Below are 23,116 nucleotides of genomic sequence, written 5' to 3' on the forward strand. Positions count from 1 at the left end.
CTCCGTACTGTGAGCCGACTCATATTAATGACTTCTGTTGTCCTGAATATACACACAGATATGCCGATTACATATTTACTTCATTTATCATCAAGACTTTTTTTTTTTTAGTAATAGGCGGCGCAGTGTCCGAAAAACACGTCCGTCTCTTTACCAGAAATTACTCAGCGGAACAAGTTTTGACAAATTTATTATTAGAGGCTTAGGTTTTATTAATCTTAGATCTCAGCGTGGGCAGATCACATCCAATTTCCCCACCTCATTAACGCCGACTTACAGATTAGCTGCAAAATCACTTGAACATCAGCGAGCTGCCGGGGGCACTCTCAAAGGGCTTTTCCACATTAGCAAGGTGCACATTAGTACAGCCAAGCTCCAGGAAAACTGCCAAATACAAACCCGACCAAGGATTTTTAATTTTGCCTGGCTATTGTTGTGATTGCCATTGCTGACCTTTTATTATAAAGCCATCTTCTGCTGCCATCAGTGACATTACCTAGGCCGAGATGATGTCACCAGGTACTCTCCCCCAGTAATCAGACTGTGCATTGCAACAAGTCACAAGATGAGGGGCTGATCTGTTTGGCTGGTCTGTCAAATATTTGTGACAATACAGATGAGAAACTAAGGAGGGCATGCCCATTCCCTCCACTCAGGTCTCAGATTACACTCTCAGTTTACATGCTTTGCAGTGTGCAATGTCAGATCCCACAACCACATTAAACCTTATCGTTTATAAATTTATTGGATGACAGTTTTTTTTTTTTAAAGCCAAATAATCTGCCCGATAACCAGGGAGTGTAGCCTGCATGTAAAAAATGCATGGAGCAAGACAGCGGCGCGCAGGCACTGAGCGCGGCATTGTCCATGACGAAGATGCCGCGCGTGTCTGCTCCTGTGTGCATGCGCGGGAGTGACGTCATTGTGGCTTGGCCAAATGACAGCGGCGGAGCTGCGAGACCCCACCGAGAAGATGGATGCGCCGGACTACAAGGGACAGCGGTGACATCGCTGGCTCCTGTGTCAGGTAAGTGACACATAATGGGCTAATATGCGATGCATAGTAGTCCATTATGCTTTGCCTTTACAGGTAATGAAAGAGGAAGTAAACCCATCAGGGCCTTTCTCATCAGAACACCAGCACTGGGGACCTACAGTTGGAGGGAACCATGAATGCCAACATGTACTGTGACATTCTGAAGCAGAGCTTGGTCCCCTCCCTTCGGAGACTGGGCCGCAGAGAAGTATTCCAATATAACGAGCAGAAAAACACCTCCAAGACAACCACTGCCTTGCTAAAGAAGCTGAGGGTAAAGGTGATGGACGTGCCAAGCATGTCTCCAGACCTAAACCTTAATGAATCGGCGGGGGATCCTCAAAAAGGTAGGTGGAGGAGCGCAAGGTTTCTTACATCCACCAGCTTTGTGATATCATGGGAGGAGTGGAACCTGTGAAGCTCTGGTGAACTCCATACCCAAGAGGGTTAAGGCAGTGCTGGAAAATAATGGTGGCCACTAAAAATATTGACACTTTGGGCCCAATTTGGACATTTTCACTTAGGGGTGTACTCTCTATTGTTGTCAGCAGTTAAAATAACTCGACACAGCCATTGATATCTAGAGGGGACAGCAAGTTTACTGTTACACAAGCTGTACATTCACTTCTTTACATTGTAGCAAAGTGTAATTATTTCAGTGTTGTCACATGAAAAGATATAATAAAATATTTACAAAAATGTGAGGGGTGTACTCACTTTTGTGAAAATTATATATTTTTCCCCCTCATTACCTAACTCCCTGGAATAATTAATAAACACGGTGTGCACACAACTGTTGTGGATCTACAAGATTCGGGACTTCATTCCGCATCGGAGACTTCGCTCATCTCCCACGTTGACCTGAAATGTCTTCATTTCCTGACTCAACCACAACCAACCACTTCCCCATTCCTGGCCAGGTACACCCATCGCCCTCTTCCTCCTCTTCCACCAGCTACCACTTCATACAGGAAGATCGCACCTTGCTGAGCTGCTCTGCAAACATCCCGGCTATTCTGCACTTTACCAAAAAAAGTCACCGATTCTTGAAGCTGTATTAAACTCAAAAGCAAACCATGATATTACAGCTTACCAATCCTTACATGTGATGTCTGCAATAGTTCTCTTTAGGTTTACTTTCTTCCATTTTTATCTGGCCAGTAAGCTTTTCAAAAGCACAGGCTCTCCAGCAGAATGCATCAGTTTACAGGGAAGGGACAAACCATGGCAGGGGTGCTTGCAATGATCAGTTTGTATGTAACCCCCCCTCCCCCCAAAATAAAAAATAAACTGTTTGCTGTAACCGATTATAAAGTCTAAGTTGGAGTTTGGCTTCGTTAGTGTATTTAAATCTGCTAGAACATCTAACACTCCCCTCCCACCAGATAGACAATGCTGCTGTGCCTCTTCATCCAGAGTGGCGGCGCTCTAATACAGGAAGTGTGTTAGTGACAACATCACCAGGTGAAAAAACAAGTTTAAATAAATGGAAACAAATGCATCCACATCTGATTGGTAAGCTGCAATACATTGGATTAATACTGCTTTAAGCTGGCCAATGGCCATACACACAAAGATTTCCCCCAGCAGTGTGGATGGAGGAATCTCCAGTGCCAGCCATTGTACTCAGACAGCAGCACCCGTGGCTGTCAGAATACCTGAACCATGCCTGAATCGGATTGGATACAGTTGCTGTTTGGTTATCCCACCCCGCTCCTTCCATTTTGAAGAGAATCATGCTGGTGGGACGCACCCAGAACTGGATTCTACAGCACACATTTATCAGTCCTTTTTACACAGCTTTTCATGCCTTTTATAGAGTTTTCTGACTATTTTCTACCACATTATACGGTCACACGCAGTCTTATCAGCAAAGGACAGCTTCAACCCTGTGTATGAAACAGTAACCCTTCCACCAACTATTCAGAAATCCCACCTCCAGCCTTGCACAGTTTTACCGGCTCCTTCCCTGGACTGAAATGGATTTCTTCCGATTTCATTGCACGCTGAGCTTCTCACAATGTGCATTGAGGCTAGGTTCACACTGCTGCGATGTCCATGATCGGATGTGATTCGCACCGCACTGCAAATCACATGCGATCTCTGTGCGATGCGATTTCAGCCATACAGATAGTATGGCTGAATTCGCACCGTATCCGGCCCAAATTCGTACAGGACCCTTTTTTTGGGCCGCAGCAGCATCGGATCGCATGGGAGTTCACACCATGCGATCCGATTCCTGTCCGAGCTTGCAGATCGCACTGCGATATGCAAAACTGATTTGGAGGTGTCATTAACTTTTAACTGACACTCCCAGCAGTTCACATAGAGCAGTGCGAACTGCCGCCAGGAGACATGCGATGCAGGAACCCGGAGTGGATTCGCAGCATTCCCGCATCGCAGCAGTGTAAACCTAGCCTGAAAGCTGCAGCAATGCAGATAGAGCCTCATTTCCTGGCTGGAGGATGTCCAGCATCATCTAGATCTTTCCTCCCCAGTATGACTGGCCCGCCCTTTGCATTTGTTGTATTTAAAGGGGTTGTAAAGGTAAATTTTTTATTTTCTACATAGGTTCCTTTAAGCTAGGGCATTGTTGGTTCACTTACCTTTTCCTTTGATTTCCCTTCTAAATGTTTTTTTGCTTTGTCTGAATATCTCACTTCCTGTTTCTCCTCAGTAAACTTCTCACCATCATCTGAGCTGGTGGTTAGTCAGCCAGAACAGCTTACTGAACAGCTTACTGGGGTGAAACAGGAAGTGAGAAATTTAGACAAAGAAAGCAAAGAAAAAAAACATTTAGAAGGGAAATCGAAGGAAAAGATAAGTGAACCAACAATGCACTAGCTTATAGGAATCTATGTAGAAAATAAAAAAATTACCTTTACAACCCCTTTAACTTCTTGCAATCAGGAGGAGCTGGAAGAGAAAAAAAAAAAAAACACAACACACAACACACCATGCACAAGGAGGGTGGTGGGAGGCCATGACCAAAAATCCCAGTGAACAGGAGCAGAGCTGGGAAATCTAGAAGGGAATTCACTGAAGGAACACCCAAGAATGACTTGGCCCACCTATAAAACTAACAACCGATCCTTTAAATAAGCAGTACAGGGATTATTTAGACTGAAAACAGTTTCCTACCTACAAAGATTTAAAAACTGTAATAACTTAGATTGTAAAGCATAGTTAAAAAAATTAAATAAAAATAAATAAAACACCACACAAACCACAACACAACATAAAGTCATACTTGCCTCCACTGTGCAGCTTATTTTGCACAGAGTGGCCCCGATCCGCCTCTTTTGGGGTCCCCCCAGCAGCTCCTCGCCGCATCCAACAACCACTCCGAGAGAAGCGCTCTCCCGGTTGCATTTGCATCCATAGACACGAATGCCGGACTCGGCCCCACCCCCAGCACCCACGTCATTGATTTGATTGCTAGCAGCGAAGCCATTGGCTCCCGCTGCTGTCAATCTAATCAAGAGCCAGGACCCCGTGGAGAGAGGGACAGCACGTCCCCGCCGAGGAGATGAAGGGGCTCGGGTAAGTAAAACGGGGGGCCGGTGACTGCCAGGCGTTTTCACCTTAATGCATAGGATGTATTAAGGTGAAAAAACATGAAGGCTTACAAACCCTTTAAAAGCTGGATTAAACCCCAAAACCAAAATGTTATACTGCAGCTTAGCACTCAGATGTGTTGGCTGCAATTTCTTTAGGCTTTTTCCTCTTCTCTTTTCACCTGGTGATCTGGCCAGTAACACCCCCTATATTAGAGCGCCCCCAATCTGGATGAAGGGCACAGCAGAAAGCAGCAAGTCTGCTTTTTATTTTTTTTTCAAAGAACAAGCTCTCCTGCAGATAAAAGCATCAGTTACAGACATGAGACAAAACCATTTACCGCTGACAGGGGTGCTTACAATGAACAGCTTTTATGTATAGAACACCACACACACACACACACACACACACACACACACACACACACACACACACACACACACACACACACACACACACACACAAAAACACCACAATTTGCTCTATCTGCTTATAGAAGTAGAGGGCTGGAGTTTGGCTTCAATTTGTTAGTGTATCAAAATCTGCTAGTCCAGGGGGAAGCAACCTTTCTGAGGTGGAGCTCTATCTAGACAACATGGGAGTTAGACAAAAGATAACCGGGAGGTGGGGTCTATTACGCAGCAAAATTCACATTATATACAACAATTATTTTAGTAAACATAAAAAACGCTAAATAGATTTTCTCAGCAGTATATAGCAGTCTTGTGATGTCTATCAGTGTCTGGTTAAAGCTTGTAGGAGTTTTCATTCTACTCTGATTGTCCTATGAAGCTGCGGGACCCCTGACCCTCTGTCTGGACAGTGCTGATCACATACACCCTCCCAAAAAAAATAAAAAATAAAATAAAAAACACAACACACACACCAAACACAACATGTGCAGAGTGCCCATACGGCTCTGTACTCTGATTGGGGAAAGTGGAAGAAGGGGAGGATCAAAGACAAGGAAAAAAAACTGCCGTTTTACACAATGCAAAGGATTAAGCTCTTTGCTTTAAAAGAAATCTGCCACTTTAACAGGAAAAAGCCTTTGAAAACCGACAATGAAAATCTATGGTTCAGAGCCTTGAAGGGGTTTACTAGTATTTGTATGCGCTTAATAAGCATGTAAAATACTAATTACGCAGATGGTAGAAACATAAGCATAAAAACGTGAAGACGGCGCGTGCTGACACCACATTCCAGGGGAGGGTCATCTATATACCGGCCCTTTAAATATGGACTCCAGCAAACATCTGGTGAAAAGGAATGAACACAAAACACGCCTCACATCCAGAGGCACCCCTGATGTCTTCTGTGATTACAGTCGCCTGTCTGCATGTCCATAGACTGTAAACAATGGGATGCTTAGGCTTTGTTCACACGGGGAGATTATTGTGTACACCCGTGCGTAGTCCATTACATATTGGTGTGTACCCCAAAACACACACACACACACACCTCAGCTGCACGGGGGCAGAGAATGAATGGGAAGTGCTCTGTGCTGAGTGCCAGTTATGAATGAACACAGTGAGTGGATGTTTATTTAGAAAAGGACGGGGCCGGTAAATTTCATATTTACTAGCCCCTTCCCCCACGCTTCCTCCTGTTTGCGTCACCTATGAAGATTAAGTATTGAGGTTTGGCGCCATTCCACAAGTGTGCGCAATTTAAGCGTGGCATGTTAGGTATCCATTTACGTGGCATAACATCTTGGGCAGTATACAAAAAAAGTTGGGCTAACTTTATAGTTTTGTTTTTTTCCCCCCCAAATAAATCGCATTTGAAAAATTGCTGCGCAAATACCGTGAGACATAAAAAAAAAAAAAAAAAAAAAAAATTGCCAAGACCGCCATTCCCCAAAATCTCTGCTAAAAAAAAAATATGTTTGGGGTTCTGGGAAAAAAGGAACATATGTGGGGAAAAAAATAAAATAAAAAAATAGTGCAAAGCTCAAAATACTTGTTACTTTGCTGTGTTTGTCACATGTACAGCAGCCCAATGAAATGAACGTTCCGCCTCATGTGCGAAGCGTGACCATGAAAAATGCGCAATCACAATGGATCTGCACCGGACTTCTCTGAAATAAAAGTCCTTCTGGAAATACCAGGGGGAGGAAAATGTCGGCGTTTCCTTTCAAATAGATTTTCTAGTCCCGAGGCCGGTCTCAGCGGAGTGTTTTTATTATAGATCACCACTAGACAGACAGATCTCCAGGGAAAATAAAACCGGACTGCTGGAAGCAAATCGATTTTCAGGGAGGGCTGTGGAACGCATTATGGCTCGTGAAAGTGGTCTGGAGAAGAAAAAAAAAAAAAAAAAAGAGAAGAAGGGGGGGGGGGGGGGGTCAGAGGGGCTCCATAGGTCACTAGACAGTTTATGGGCCAGTTCACACCACAATTTCTGCATTATAAGTAAAAGCAAACATGGTCACTTATCCAGCGCTCAAGATATGTAAAATTAAACTAAGCAGCTGCTATAATCAAACATTAAGGATAAAGCAAAAAAAAAAAAAAAAAAGTTCAAAAGAAATAGGTTCTTTAAGCAGTGTTAAGCTGGAAACCATTTCTGCATTGCCGATTTGTTTTTGCATGCACGTTTAACACTCCCCCCCCCCCCCCCACTTTTTTATCTTCAGAACATGTGCAGTCTGGTGCATTTTAAATGCGTTTTGATGCATTTTTAAAGTGTTTTGGTGCACCCTCCCCCCCTTTTTTTGTTTTATCTCAATTCAGGACGTGTTGGGTCAACCGATTTATTTTTTTTTTTAATCAGGGCCGATACAGATGATTTTTTGGCTGCCTTTAGGTTTGATATACTGTAGATTTAAAGTTTTTTTTTGAAAAGTCAGTGTAAAAATAAAGTATCACTTTTATTTCTGTTACAAGGAACGTAAACATACCTTGTGACCGGAATAGGCAGCACAGGTACTCTTTATGGAGGGATTCGGGGGTCTTTAAGACCCCGAATCCCTCCACTGTACTTAAAAGTATTCAAAACGCATTTTTTTTTAATATTTATTTTTCTTTCTTTTTTTTTATTTTTTCAAACTGGCGCCTTTAGGATGCTGGATGACATCAGCTGCAAGCATCACCCTGGTACAAGCACTTGAAACAATATTGGTAAGTTTGTTACCGATTCTTCAAAAAGGAAGAAGGAGGGCGTTTATGATGCATTTTTTCTATGTTCCAGATGCGTTCCATACAGAAAAACTGCAGCATGTTCCACTTTTTTCGACTGCACTGGAACGCACCGCACTGGTGTGAACAGAAACTATTAGATTCCATGGAAAACACTGCGCATGTGTTTGATGCAGAAAAAGGGCCCTTTCACACTTCTCTGTAGCAAAATCTCAATAAAACTGCATATGAGTTTTTACCACCATATTGCTGTGTTTTGGAAGCATTTCTGGGTTGCCTGTAACTGAGAATATTTTTTGAAGCCTTTTCCACTAATTTCAATGGCAAAACTAATTTTTTGGTGTGGTTTTCAAGACTGCACAAAAAGATGCAGCATGTAGGACTTTAAAAAGGGAAACTTTTTTTTTTTTTGTAAGAAAAAAATAACACAAGAAAGTGTGAAAGGGCCCAAAAAACACAAACAAAAAAAAAAAAAAAAGTTATGCACTGGACTGCAGCTGCCGCGCCCACTGGTACTGGTTAATACTGTGAATCACACAGGAACGTGCTGCATGTTCCTGTGTGCAACCAGATGCAATGAGATTTCAGCCCATTTATTTGAATGGGCTCAAAATTGCGGACTGCACCAAAAGTAGTTGCATGAACCATGTAATCTGGTGCAGGCTAAAATGCGCTGCGTTTGGGGTGTTAACACAAACGCCCTCTGCAGGTTGCAAGTCCAGTGTATTTTAAATGCAGTGTGGGAAATGCACATGGAATGTGGGTTTCCGGCACTGCGTTCTGGTGTGAACCAGCTGAACTCTACATGTCAGTCACTACTCTACCTATATTTTTGCCTGCGAGTTTCAAAGTAGCAAATAAGGTTTTGTTTGGATGAATAGGTTTGTGTTGTACTCGCAGCAATGCAGGACTAGCAGTATTAGATTTTCATCTATTCCTGCAGCAGTAACTGGGGAGTTCTCTGCTCCCCTGTCAGTGCCCAAGCATCCATTGCATGGGAGAGAGGAAAGCCTTGGCCCAGAAAACAAGGGTCCTTCTGTGCGGCGTGCTGGCAGGGAATGGGCTTTTCTACCAAAGCTGTGGCTGCTTTCTAAAGAAACTAAAGCTTTGCACGCCATATGCACCCGGAATATATTTAGCCTGGGGCTGCTGCAGTGCCACGCATTTTCGCCCAAATCCGTGGCACTGCACCATGAGTGGCACTTTGACACCATTTTCAGAATGCTCCACCATTCACTGTGGAGTGCTGCCTTTCAAAAAATAAAAATAAAAAAAATAAAAAAAGGGGAGAAGAAGGGGTACCTATTTTGCTGAATTTTAGTGCATTAAGAAGCCCAATCGAATAACTTTTTATCTGCTATGAAGGAGCCCTGTAGACACAGCATACAAGCAAACTGCAATAAATACATTCGAAGGCCATCAACGGCAGCACCAAGCCCACAATTAAGCGACTGTAGAGGGGGGAAGAGGAGGAATTTGGGACAGTTATAAATGGCAGAGACCATTCAGAGTTCAGAGCTCCTGATCACATTACACACTTATCTGCCGCTCAGACGCCAGGAATTCACACCCGACCTCTGCCAGGACTAAACAGGCAACTCATCCCAGGAATCCTGTGCACGTTCAGCTGGGAAAGCATGGAAAAAGGATCCAGTGTTCGATGAGCCAGGCCGATACCGACCTCCAAAAAGAAACGCCATTATTTTTTACTAAAGATTATATAAAAAAAAAAAAAAAACCCACACACCCCTTTAATCCTTGAGACTGCGACTACAGCAATCTGACACATTGGCCTGGAGGATAGCACACACAAAAATAGAATATAAAATTGTTTCAGAACTTTCCACCTTTAAAAATAGGAGGTAAACTGCCTCTGCTTACATTGACCTATAATAAGGCTTACTTATAGGCAGTGAAAATATCTACTAAACCTGTACAGTTTAGGAGAAATTTACATTACATGCAGCCAGTGACATCACACCATTGGGCGCTGTTCCTTCCAAGCTCTGTGCCGTAAACGGTGGCTCCCATGCATGTGAGTGACGTCATCGCGGCTCCAACCAATCACAGCGACGGAGACTATGAACCCGGAAGAAACTCCAGGTAAAATGTCAGTCGTCTCAGCGTTGTGCTGGAACTGCTTAGTGCTAAGGCAAGTAGAGCTGAAACCAAGCGATTAATCGACAAATAATCGATTATGAAATTAATCGATTAATCGGCCAGTAACAAAATGGGGTTAAAGTTAATGAGTCTGATGATATTTAACAGATTGACCCTTTAAAAGTATAGATCTCCTCTAATAGTATAAACACTATATCTCTTCTAATGGTATATACAGTATATCTCTCCTAATTGTTTATACAGTATATCTCCTCTAATAGATGTAGTATATCTCTCCTCATAGTATATACAGTATATCTCTTCTGTCTGTTATTCTCAGAATGGATTAGATATTTTGCTCCCTAACCATATAGTTATTTATATTTACCACTGCATATAGAGATATTTAAGAATAAATTGCCTTTTTTTTAAGCTTTACATATTAACTAAAATTATACACCACACTTTTTTTTAAGGTTATTAACCGACTAATCGAAACAATAAAAATCGGTCAACTAATCGATTATGAAAATAATCGTTAATTGCAGCCCTAAAGGCAAGTATTTCATAATGAGCTAGTATGCGATGGGAACAAAAAAAATAAAAAAATTAACATGGTTGCATAAGTGTGCACACCCACTTATAACTGGGGATGTTGTTAAATGCTATCAGTCAGGATAAGGGTACAAAAGAATTGCCAAGGCATTAGATATACCTTGGAACACAGTGAAGACAGTCATCATCAAGTGGAGAAAATATGGCACAACAGGGACATTACCAAGAACTGGACCGTCCCTCCAAAATTGATAAGATAAGGTCAGGAGGCTGCCAAGTGGCCTACAGCAACATTAAAGGGGCTGTAGGAATATCCGACAAGAACTGGCTGTGTGGGACATGAGACAACAATCTCCCGTGTTCTTCATATGTCTGGGCTATGGGATAGAGGGGCAAGACAGAAGCCTTTTCTTAAAGAAAAACATCCAAGCCTGGCTACATTTTTGCAAAAAAATACATCTGAAGTCTCCCAAAAGCATGTGGGAAAATGTGTCATGGTCTGATGAAACCAAGGTTGAACTTTATAGCCATCAATTCCAAGATACGTTAGGCACAAAACACTGCACATCACCAAAAGAACACCATACACACTGTGAAGCATGGTGGTGGCAGCATCATGCTTTGGGGCTGTTTTTCTTCAGCCTGAACAGGGGCCTTAGTCAAGGTATTAGGGAATTATGAACAGTTCCAAATACCAGTCAATATTGGCACAAAACCTTCAGGCTTCTGCTAGAAAGCTGAACATGAAGAGGATCTTCATTGTTCAGCATGACCATGACCTGAATCCCATTGAAAATCTGTGAGGTGATCTGAAGAAGGCTGTGCACAGGAGATGCCCTCGCAATCTGACAGATTTGGAGTGTTTTTTCAAAGATTGGGCAAATATTGCCATGTCAAGATGTGCCATGCTGATAGACTCATACCCAAAAAGACAGTGCTGTAATAATTCATATTGTAAAGCGCTGCGCAAACTGTTGGCGCTATATAAATCCTGAATAATAATAATAATAATAATAATAAAATCAAAAGATGCTTCAATAAAGTATAAGGCCCCTTTCACACTGGGGCGGGAGAAGCATCGGCAGTAATTTTTAGCGCCGCTTTACCGTTGTTTTAGAGGCAGTATTCAGCTGATAGCGGGGCGGTTTTACCCCCGTGCTAGCAGCCGAGAAAGGGTTAAAACCACCACAAAGCGCTGCTGCAGAAGGGCTTTGTCGACGGTATAGCCTCGCTGCCCCATTGATTTGGCGACAGAAGAAGACCGGGCCACCGCTAAAAGAGCTGGAAGAAGAAGCGGTGGCCCGGCAAGAAGAATCGAAGAGGTGGACAAGACCCCCGTAGTCAGAAGAAGAGGGCAGCAACGAAGAAGAAAGCCGGGCTCCTCCGCTAGTAAAAGAGCTAGCAGAAGAAGATAGTGGAGGAGTCCGGCGAGAAGACCCCCGAAGACGGAAGACCCCCGGAGCTGTGCAATAAACTATTTTAACCCTGTGTTGTGTTATTTTTTTTTTTTCACTTTTTTTTCACAGGTGAATGGGTAGGGGTACATTGCACCCCATACTCATTCACATAGGGTGGGGGGCCAGGATCCGGGGGCCCCCTTAAAGGATTCCGATAAGCCCCCCGCCTGCAGACCCTGACAACCAACGGCCAGGGTTGTCGGGAAGAGGCCCTTGTCCTCATCAACATGGGGACAAGGTGCTTTGGGGTGGGGGAGCCGCGCAGCCCCCCCTTCCCCAAGGCACCCCCCGCCCCCATGTTGAGGGCACGCGGCCTGGTATGGCTCGGGGGGGGAGGGGGTGCGCTCGCTCGTCCCCACCCCCTTTCCTGGCCGGCCGGGAAGCATGCTCGGATAAGGGTCTGGTATGGATCGGGGGGGGGGGGCTCCACGCCGTTTTTTCGGTGTAGGGGGTTCCCCTTAGAATCCATACCAGACCTAAGGGCCTGGTATGCTCTGAGGGGGAACCCGTGGAGTTCCCTCTTGAGAGCTGATAATTCTGTCAGAGTCGCCTCCGTATAGACGGAGATCCGACTTGTAGGTGACCTCCATTGAAATCAATGCGTACCAGTCGCCTACAAGTCGGATTGAAGTAGTACAGGAACCTTTTCTGAAGTCGGAGCGACTTTAGTAGCGTGCATTAAGGCGGCTCTCATTCACTTACATTGATTTTTAAATGTCCGACCTGAGGCGACTAGGGGCGACCTGAAGTCGGATCTGAGTTGCCCCTGTGTGAACCGGCTCTAAGGGTGTGCACACTTATGTAACCATATTTTATTTTTTTACTTTTACTTCCCTCCACCTAAACGATTTCAGTTTGTTTTTCAATTGGGTTGTACAGTTTATAGGTCACATTAAAAAGGTGGAAAAAGTTCTGAAATGATTTATCTTGGTCTCATTTTTTACGTCACAGAAACACACTTTTTTTTTTGTTAAACAATTACAAAAATCATTATTAAATAGATATTATATATGTATCGCTTGAGCAATCTCACACATGACAATTATATAGTCCCCGGGAAAGAGGCAAATTGAAACATTACTTTTATGCAAGCAGTGTAAGTAGCAGAAATTGACCTGGTATTGGCCTTATTGTAGCCCCTGTATAGGCTGGGAGAAAACCAGCACAAGGAGCCAATCAGCTGAGCAGTAGTGCAAGGAACATGCTGATAGGAGGAGAGAGCAAAGTGACAGATGAGCTCATCTTTCTGCTTTTCCTTCTACTGTTCAATCACAGGCTGGGGGAGGGACAAGACCTGTAAGGAGTACTCAATTGGAGCAGAAAAAAAAATCCGGTCTCCTGCCCTACTAGATGGGCCCGTGCTGTGCGGTAGAGCTGTGTTAATCTCAGGACTGGATGGACAAATACAAATCCTTTGACAGGTAAATTCACTCCCATGAAGGCATTTCTGCTTTGCCGTTTTACTTCCTCCGTCAGCTCATCCCTACCTTTCCTTTTTAGATTGTAAGCTCCAACGAGCAAGGCCCTCTGATTCCTCTTGTACCAAATTGTAATGTTTGCCCTCGTGTTGTAAAGTGCTGCGCAAACCATTGGCGTTATATAAAACCTGTATAAAATAACAAAAGAGATGAAGATCAGACATCCATATTTATGCTACACCCATCCCTTCCTCCTCCAACTGCTACATGAAGGGGGAGCAGGAATTCAGTTTAGAACTAGAAAAATTCTTCCAGAAGTATGTGGAACTCCAAGTAGATTTCACAGAGCCACCGCCTTTCAGAATTTCCTGCGTTTTAATAGAAATTCCTACTCACCGGGGTTCCAAAAAATAAATAAATGATTTAATTAAATTTTTTTACTTTTTTTTATTTATTTTTTTTATTTCGTTTTAATGCTGACAAATTGTTTTGCACCAAATTAATTCCGAAGAACGTTGAGCGGAAATCATTGCAGCCACCTGAACTTCACCAAAACCTGCTGAGCCATCAGGAGAATTATCGAGCCAGGATGGCGTTCCTCTAGACGATCCGCGATTCATAAAACGGCAATTACACCCGGCGCCTCCGGAGGCAGATTTCACATCTAAAAAGACGTACGCCCTGCAATTACACCTCACACCCACGTTCTTGAGGCCTACGGCAAAGCCAGGATCATTTGTAAAGTAAAACCAGAGAACTCAGAGAAAACCACGGAGGCATAGGACGACCATGCAAACTCCATGCAGATTGTGGCCTGACCAGGATTTGAGCGAATGACCCCAGTGCTAGCCACTGTGCCAAATAGAAGCCAATTGCCCTATGAGCATATGGTGGGTGTGGGAGGAAACTGGAGTACCCACAAGAAACCCACGGAAGCAAAGGGAGACCATGCAAACTCCATGCAGCTAGTGGCCTGACCTGGATTTGAACCCAGGACTGCAAAGCAAAAAGTGCTAACCACTAAGGCACTGTGCCAAGAGGAAGCCATATACCCTACCAGCATGTCGGAGTGTAAAAAAGAACCAAAGTATTGGAGGGAAACTGCACACAAGCAGAACATGCAAACTCCATGCAGATTGTGTCATAACCAGGATTTGAGTGGTGCCCACTGTGCCAAGTGGAGGCCAATTACCCTATGAGATGATCTTTAGTGTGTGGGAGGAAACTGGAGTACTCAGAATAAACTCATGTATGCACAGAGAGCACATACAACCTCCATCTATTTAGTGTCCTGAGCTGGATTTGAACCAAGGAATCCAGTGCTGCAAGGCAGAAGCGCTACCAACAAAGCCACTGTGCCAAGAGGAAGCCAATCACCCTACCAGCCTGTCTATGGAGTGTGGGAGGAAACCAGAGTAACCAGAGGAAACCCACGCAGGCACAGAGAGAATATGCAAACTCCATGCAGTGTTCAAAATGGATTTTAACCAATGACCCCAGTGCTGCAAGGCAAAAGTACTAACCAATAGGCCACTGGTCCAAGAGGAAGCCAATTAGCCTACCAGCATGTCTGAATGTGATCGGAACAGGAGTACCCAGAGGAATGCCATGCAAACTCCAGGCAGATTGTCACCTCACCGGGATTTGAACCAATGCCCCAAGTGCTAACCACTAAGCCCCATGGAAGCCAATTACCCTACCAGCTTGTCTTTGAAGTGTAGGAGGAAACAAGGGTACCCACATGCAGGTACAGGGAGAATATGCAAACTCCATGCAGACAGTGTCCCAAAGGGATTTTGACCAAGAACCAGTGCTGCAAGGCAGAAGTGCAAACGATTAATCCAGTGTACCGAGAGGAAGCCATATACCCGGTCAGCATGTCTGAGTATAAAGAGGAACCGGAGTATTGAAGGGAAAGGCACACAAGCACAGAGAGAACATGCAAACTCCATGCAGATAATGCACTGTATATCTAGTTTATTTTATATGGAAGCAGCTATGTGTTACAAATACATTTCCTATGACCTTCATTCTAATGATTTGCAGAGTTCTGACAAGTCCTATCTGTATACAAAATATTCTTCAAAGGGATACAATGACAGCAGCATGCGTGGTCTCCCCCCTTTGTAATTACTATGAAAGAAGGAAGCACTCTGCGGAGTCATTGTTTATGACTTGGCTCGCTGGTCGGAGCGGACGGCTGCAGGAAGCCGATGTGGAAGTGTCGGGGGGTCCTCCAGCTCACGCCAGGAAACACTCGGGAGAGGAAGCCAGGTGCGCATTAGAGGGGAAGGGAAATAAAATAAGGATCGTTCCAACAAAGTGGCCATTCTGGCCGTTCCAGCTGCCACTGACGCAGTCGCCTCGCTGATCGCGCTCCCTTTAAAAATTCCACAAAGGATGGGAAGAGCGAATGCCAGAAGGTCACAGATTCCTCCACACTCATACCCTCCAAGGACACCATTCACAAGGGCCAATGAGAAAAAAAAAAAAAAAAAAGAAGGGCATGTAAACCTCAAAATTTACTATATTGCCACTTAGGGGCAGCTGCCTTAGTTTTCTTTTTTCAGACAAAAAATAAATACGCCTGCTGAGTAATACTACCGAAGGCAGAAACTGTCGTCAATGACTTTGCCTAGGCTAAAATGATGTCATCAGTCTGCTGCAGGATGGACGAAGCATTAGCCTTGATCCACTTGCCAATCAGGCTTTTTCTGGCACTTGTTTAAGGCCTGGGTCTCACCTATGCATTTTTTTGTGTGTTTTCAGTTTTGCAGAAACACTACAGTCCATTTAACATGGTTAATATGGATGTAATTCACATCTGTGCTTTTTATGGAATGGGCCAGGGACTTTATAGTAACAGACTGCAATGGATGAAGTGTGCATTGAAAACAAAAAAACAAACAAAAACACACACACACACACACACACACACACACACACACACACCTAAATCTATTTTTTTTTTTTTTTTTTTTTTTTTTTTTTTAGACAGACGCTAGGGAATAAAATGGTGATATACAAATGCACAGATTCCTGTGTAAATCACACTGGCAGTGAAGGTGTTAACCACTAGGTGGCAGTCTAGGGGTTAAGTGTGTCCTGGGGCTTGTTTCTAACTGTGGAGGGGTGGCTGTGTGTGACACGTCACTGATCATAGCTCTCGATGACAGTGAGCAGAGATCAGTGACACTGTCACTAGGGAGAACCGGGAGATGCTTGTTTACATTAGCATCTCCCCATGAGACGATTGTGGGCAACCCTGCGGTGGTCAAGTCCGCGGGTTCCGTGATCTGGGGACGTCCCCTTCTGTCACTTCAAAAATTAGAACATTCATCCAATTCTCTAATAAGTGGGGCCTAGCGGATGTTCATTTTTGACCGCAGCGACACAAAAAGCGGGATGGAAAATGTTTCATAATTGACACACTTCTAGTGGTGACTAGGGGTTTTTCCTTCAGGAAAGTCCATTCATTCTGAAATGTAATGTTTAGAACTAGGGGATGCACAAATAACGGAGGGCAAAAGTTATCGGGCAAAAATATGGTGAGGAAGGGAGGAAGAAGGATAATGTCCGCCCAAAAAATAAATAAAAAAGCCAGCGATTCATAGGTCACATGGCTCAAAAACCATTTCAAGCAAAGATTCATTTCAATGGAGAGGTGCATGTCTGGTGTGTGTGTGTGTGTGTGTTTTTTTTTTTTAAGTGACCAAATATACACTAAAAATGCAGCAAGCAGGATTTTTTAACACAGCAACCAGTGTAAAGACATACATAGAATTTAAAAGGGATGTATTTTCTAACACTAACGCAAAGGCCCTTCAAAAACTGCTCAGTATAAAAGCAGCTTATTGGCTAAAAAGGTGCCAATGATGGCCAAAAATAAAAATGTATATGCACTTAAAGAGGAACTGCAGTCTGCTCACATAATTGTTAATAAAACATCTTTGTCATTCTGAAGCTTCACTACAGGCACTTTGTATTTTTTCATTTATATTGAAAAAAAAAAATGTTAACATCCTTGTACCTTATGTGCACGTCTAGGTTGCCACTTATTTCCACAACGAGACACGTTGCCGATATGATAGATATTTTGTACTTGCCAAATATGCTGCAGAAAACTCCCTCCACCGAGTCTGGCTGCAGCCATTTTAACTGTGGGCAGCTGAAGCTGCTGCCTGTTCACTTCCTGGATTTACACACAGACACACACCTCCAACTCTGCAGCTCTCATTGGCCTGGCAAATTATATATATATATATATATATATATATATATATATATATATATATATATATATATATATATATATATATATATATATATATATATATATATATATATATATATATATATATATATATATATTTTTTTTTTTTAATAGATTGAAAGAGGAATAAAAAATGTAATGACTGAAGGTCCGCTTTAAGCTCCACTCACACTTGTGACGACATCAAACTCACATGACAAGTCATTCCATGAGTTTCCAATGACAACCATTCATACTGTATATGTGCGACTTCAAGGGCCATAGACTTCAATGTTAACCCTCAGAAGTTGCATGAAAGTTGTACCTGAATATTATACAATGCAACAGTTGTCAATTATCACTGGTCAAATATCGTTTGAATATCGACTCATGTACAGCCAGCTTTACACAAGGAAACCTACTCACAGAGGGATGATCACTTTATTGTGCTGATGCTCCGTCACTATCCAATTAGATCTTTTTGGGGGCGGGTCTGTGACCAAGCCCTCTGGTCTTACTGCAACTCAGAAAAAGGGAGGTCAGGGACCAGGCTTATGATCAAGTAAAACCATCACATATCTGTATACTACACTTAGTACAGTTCTGCTTGATATTCAAGGGCAGGGCATTCGTTTTCACAGAATATGTTTTTCTGGAACAAAAACGCGGAGATTTTTTGGTTTAGATGTCGCTCTCGCCCTGATCATGTAACAAAAAACGCTGTCCGCGATTGAAGCCATGAAATGAAGCATTGAAGAGACTTCCTGTGAGGGGAAGCGTAGATCGCTGACCTTCTTCGAGGGTCTCTGCCCGCTCTCTGATCTCGGCTGGGAACGCGAGATTCGCTAGCCTGGAGGGTAAACACAAGCCTCTCCAAGAGGCCCCAGCTGTGCGCTCTTTACAGACATCGGTAAACAAACAGACGCTCACTGAGTGAAGTGCCCACTACAGACGCGAATACTGCGGGGGGCCCCTGCTCTGTAAACAAACATGCTTCGCCAAGCGAAGAAAAACCTTCGTTTCGCGTCCCTAAAGGGTCAGTCCACCCAAAAAACGATATTTCACTGTTCGCTGGAGAGTAAAAATGCCAAAACACCTCCACAGACTTAATCCTCCAGTTTCTTTGATATTCCAAGCAAAGATTCAAAAATAAATAAATAAATAAAACCCAACACACACACACACACACACACACACACACAATATAGGGATTGGAGAGGTTGTAAAAATGTTTTTTGCCCAATTCACGTTTTTCAGGCGATTTTGTGAGGGGGTTTTATAAACTTCAGGCACTTTTTGTTTTTGCCAATGGAGAGCAATACCATGACATCATGGGTCATGGTCGTCCTTGTATCTGCTTCCTATATGGTGTTGTGGTATTGGTGCTTTTGAGTCATGCCACCAATTCCTTCCAAAGCCCTCCGCCATGGTTCCTGTAATGGCCAAGATTGGAGTTGCAGAGGTTCTCATGGGAGAAAGGGCCCGCATCCAGCAAGGACACTCCATTTTGTTAACAGATGTGAGGTTGCTAGGAGGTAGAGATCAGTTTTTAGGCAAAAAACAAAAAACACACACATACACACACGTTGACGGAAGTGGAGGAAAATAGATGATCATTCGTTGTCATCCGTTTTCCATGGAATGCATTGATGTCTGATTTTCATCCGTCAACGTATGGATGAAAAACAAACTAACGGTCCGAATGTATGAAAGGGGCCCAGAATGTGAATGGGCACCAATAAATACAAAAAGGTACAAAAGGGAATCAATGTGGAGGATTGTCGCTCTTCAGACAACATGCAATAAAAATCACTTTGGTTGGAATGGGGGCTTTAACAGGATTGTAGCTTTTATGGGATCTTCGAATGAGTTTGCGCAGGATCTTTTTTAGAAGGTGCAGAAAAAAATAAAAAAAATAAATAAAGCCTCAAACTCTCCTAGCCTTCGCCTTGGAGCACATAGGGCACCACAATCCTTTGACCAAAAGCCAAGTTTTTATGACTCTCTCCTAGAGGGCAACGCTCAACACCTCCTTCACCTTGCGTTTCCCTATGGGGAAAAGATCTGGGCAACTTGTGCCATACCAAAGGTCTGAAATCTGGGACACATATCTACATGGTTTGCTGAACTCGTCATACAGAGGAGCAAAATTACAAATGACTAAATCGGATGGTACATGGCATCCTATAGACTAGTGGTTTCAAAACTGCAGCCCGGGTATTTTCCTCCCACTGACAAACATGGGGCATAATTCCTCCTACTGACAACAGGGCATTAATTTTGCTCATTGACGCCAACAATCGGTAGCTATTCCTCCCACTGTTACCAATTAAGTGACATTTTTGTCCTGACACCAATGATGGGGCACCATTCCTCCCACTGGTACCAATGATGGGACACTATCCCTCTCACAGAAACCAAAGATTCTTTATTTACTTCCACTGCCGCCAAGGAAAATTACATTCCCAATGGCCACAGTTCAGCCCCCCCTAAAGTCTGAAGGACATGTAACCGGCCCTTTGTTTAGGACGTTTGGAGACCCTATAGGAAAAAAAAAATTCATGCAGGGCACCTAGAGTCTTTGTTTAGGGGTTGCAGAGCATAGGGTACACCAACACACCTCTACCCCAGAATCAAATGATTTTGGATAGGAGTCAATCAACTAGCATACACTGTCTGGGTACAGCTTTCCCGTAAACCCATAGATCTTAATCCCCAACCAACTGGCAACACCATCAACCAATTCAAGCTGCTTACTTTCATTTCCATGATGACTAAGCATACTCTGGCTAAAGGTTGGTGGTCTGAAACTCAAACAGTCATGCAAGTTAACAAAAATGATGTTGCATCTGGTCAAGAAACAATGGTGGCCATTCTTTACAATATTGGACTCCATGGATATCACATGGCTTTCCTGGAGACTTCATTGGCTCACTAATAGCGATTGTATTGCAAAACAGTGGCAACCAAGATGGGCCGGCTCCATTCCCACAAACACCTTTTCTTGCCCACCCATTAGCCTCCTTATCGCTTACTGGCATCCTCTCACTAACCTTTCCTACTCCGTCCCTTTCTTCTTCTTCTACTAGTTTACCTCAACATTTTCATCGAACTCTAGGAATCCTCCAGTGAAAGGCCAGGTTAAACTAATCTTCCTGGCTCTGGCCAAGGATGAGATTCCCCTGGTGCCAAGGTTCAACTATGCAGACACCTCCATACCTTGCTAGGTAGCATAGAGTTTCAACAATTGGATACCCACGTGTTCCCCACCTGTTTGCGCCAATAAGCATAACAGTAATAAAAGGAAAGCAATATTACGTCCAAAAAAAAACGTAATCTTATTTCCAGCAAGGCCAGAATCCTATGACTTAACAGTAGAGAACAGTGTTTTTTAGCATCAGATAAATGCCTAAAGTGTCAGAAGACCTTCAGTAGTAACCTTGAACAAGCAATCTCCATAAAAGCTAAGTGCTGCACATAGGTCGGAACTTTGACCGTGAGGAGAATGCTAAGCGAGTTTCAAGAATAAAATCCAGGAACTTCAATAATTCCATTACGGGAATAAGTGACCATTAGCCTGTAGATGTTTCCATGATGAACCCAAAGACAACATCCGCTCATCCACCAGAATCAAATCTCAGCTCGCTTATGCAGGCCATTCAGAGATAGATGTTATGAACTCAAAGGGAGATGAAAAAGCCATAGGAATGACAGCAGAAGGCAACAACCTGCATTTGGTTCTTCCAGTCCAAGCACCACTGCCAGACAGCACAGCCATAGCAATGATCTCACTTTACTTGAGGAAAGCACTGTAGCTTGGTCGTTAGGACATATTGCTCATCCACAGTGCCAACAATGAATAAGAACCTGCCTCTTGATGTGCAAGTATGCTCACAGCGAGTTTGTGCTGTGGTGGCCCTATTCAGTCTTATAGCTAATGCCCCGTACACACGATTAGAAAATCGTACGGAAAATACCGCTTTCGAAGCGATCGTACGAGAATCGGATCGTTACTACAGAGCTTATGAGAGCCGATTAGGACAGTTCATCCGATATTATTCTATCGGACATGCACGGAAATTTTTTTCGTACGATGCTAGATCGTACGATTTTCGTTTAATCAGTACAGCTATCGTTCGAAAATGCAATACAAATGCATTACAACACATGACATCACTTCCGAATTTTTTTTTTTGTCGTGCGGGAATTTTCGTGACTTTAGTAAACTCATCAGATTCGATCTGAGATAGGCATGCAATAAAAAACGGATGATCATTCGTCCGATAATCTCATTGTGTGTATGGGGCATAAGAAGCATTCCAAGGGGCTGCTGGAGGGTGCCATGAGTATGTATAAAAAGGAACCAGTCAGGAGCCTGTTGGAGGAAAGATTATTGAATCCACCCCCCCCCCCTCCCATTCTATCCAATACTCCCTCTGTGCCAAATCCAATCCCCATCACATGTTCCCCCTCTCTACCATGCCCAACCTTTCCCAAGATATTCTAGTAACACACTTCTAGTCTTAAGGTGACAACGCCTCCTGAACTGTATCAAAAGCTATAGAGCAGCATTTGTCACCCCACCACCCCCTTTCCTGGCCCCCCACCATGTCCATCCCAATACCCACTCCACTATGCCCAACCACCCCAAAAAAATTCTTCCAGCAACAGATTTCCCGTTCTAGGGTGAACATGCTTGCTGTACTATATGCAATCTATGGAGTAGCATTGTCACCCCACTACCCCATCCCATGTTCCCCCCTCCCTTATGGCAAACCTTAAAATTCTTCCAGTAGCAACGTCAGTCCTAGGGCAACAACGCTGTTGGCACAATATCCAATCTATGGAGCATAGCTGTCCCCCTAGGACAGGAAATGTGTTTAGACTACAGAGCAGCCACCTCCTCACATAGAGGAAAGGAGAACCGGTAGCCCACAGAGTGGCCTGAAACCAATGCTACCTAATCGTACTGCAGAAAAGGCAGAGTCAAGGACATCAGCTCACTGGATTTCCGGTAGGATCAACACGTATCCCTTTCCACTGATCCAATGTTACAAAGCGTTTTCAAATGGTATATTTACCAGATCAGCAGGGAGCAAATAAGAGAAGAAGTTAGTTATTATACACGATTTATATAGCACCAGTTTACGCAGCACTTTACAATCTATAAGGGGGACAACACAATTACAGTACAAAACAAAAAAAGGTACAGGTGGCCCCTGCTCGTAGAGCTTACATTCTAAAAGGGAGGGGGTGGTAGTACAAAAGGTAATAGCTGCAGAGAATGTTTTGATGTGGGGGTGGCTCGGGGTTAAGTTAAGGGGGGTAAGTTAGTTGTTAGGACATACAAAAAGGGAAAAACGCAGGGACACCAACGGTCTAAACTTTTGGTATAAACCAAGTCTAAATTGGTGTCACAATGCACCAAAATGTGCGGTCTTCTACTAAAGTGTCATGGACGCAAGCAGAATGACCCCACAGCTGCAGATTTTACACCGCTGACTACTCAGCATTGCTTTTGCATGCACACAGTTTAAATTTTCTCCACCAACACTAACCTTGGCTCCAAGTGTGACAAATTGGTACTCAATGACTGCAGC

General features: G+C 43.5%; 1 protein-coding gene across 4 annotated transcripts in view; it reads right to left on the reverse strand.

The window, feature by feature from the left end:
- Positions 1 to 23,116, reverse strand: part of ADD3 (adducin 3) — a 139,574-nt gene that overhangs the window by 94,735 nt on the left and 21,723 nt on the right. Inside the window, exon 2 of one of the 4 annotated variants that reach the window (XM_077455071.1) lies at positions 13,334 to 13,452. The exons of the other annotated variants lie outside the window; for them this stretch is intronic. The gene's annotated coding sequence lies outside the window, so the exon portion shown is untranslated. The remainder of the gene's footprint in view (positions 1 to 13,333; positions 13,453 to 23,116) is intronic. 4 annotated transcript variants of the gene reach the window in all.

The sequence above is a fragment of the Lithobates pipiens genome, unplaced genomic scaffold (assembly GCF_037356315.1).
Source record: "Lithobates pipiens isolate NorthernLeopardFrog02 unplaced genomic scaffold, aLitPip1_a1.2 Scaffold_25, whole genome shotgun sequence".
In the NCBI taxonomy this organism is placed as follows: domain Eukaryota; kingdom Metazoa; phylum Chordata; class Amphibia; order Anura; family Ranidae; genus Lithobates; species Lithobates pipiens.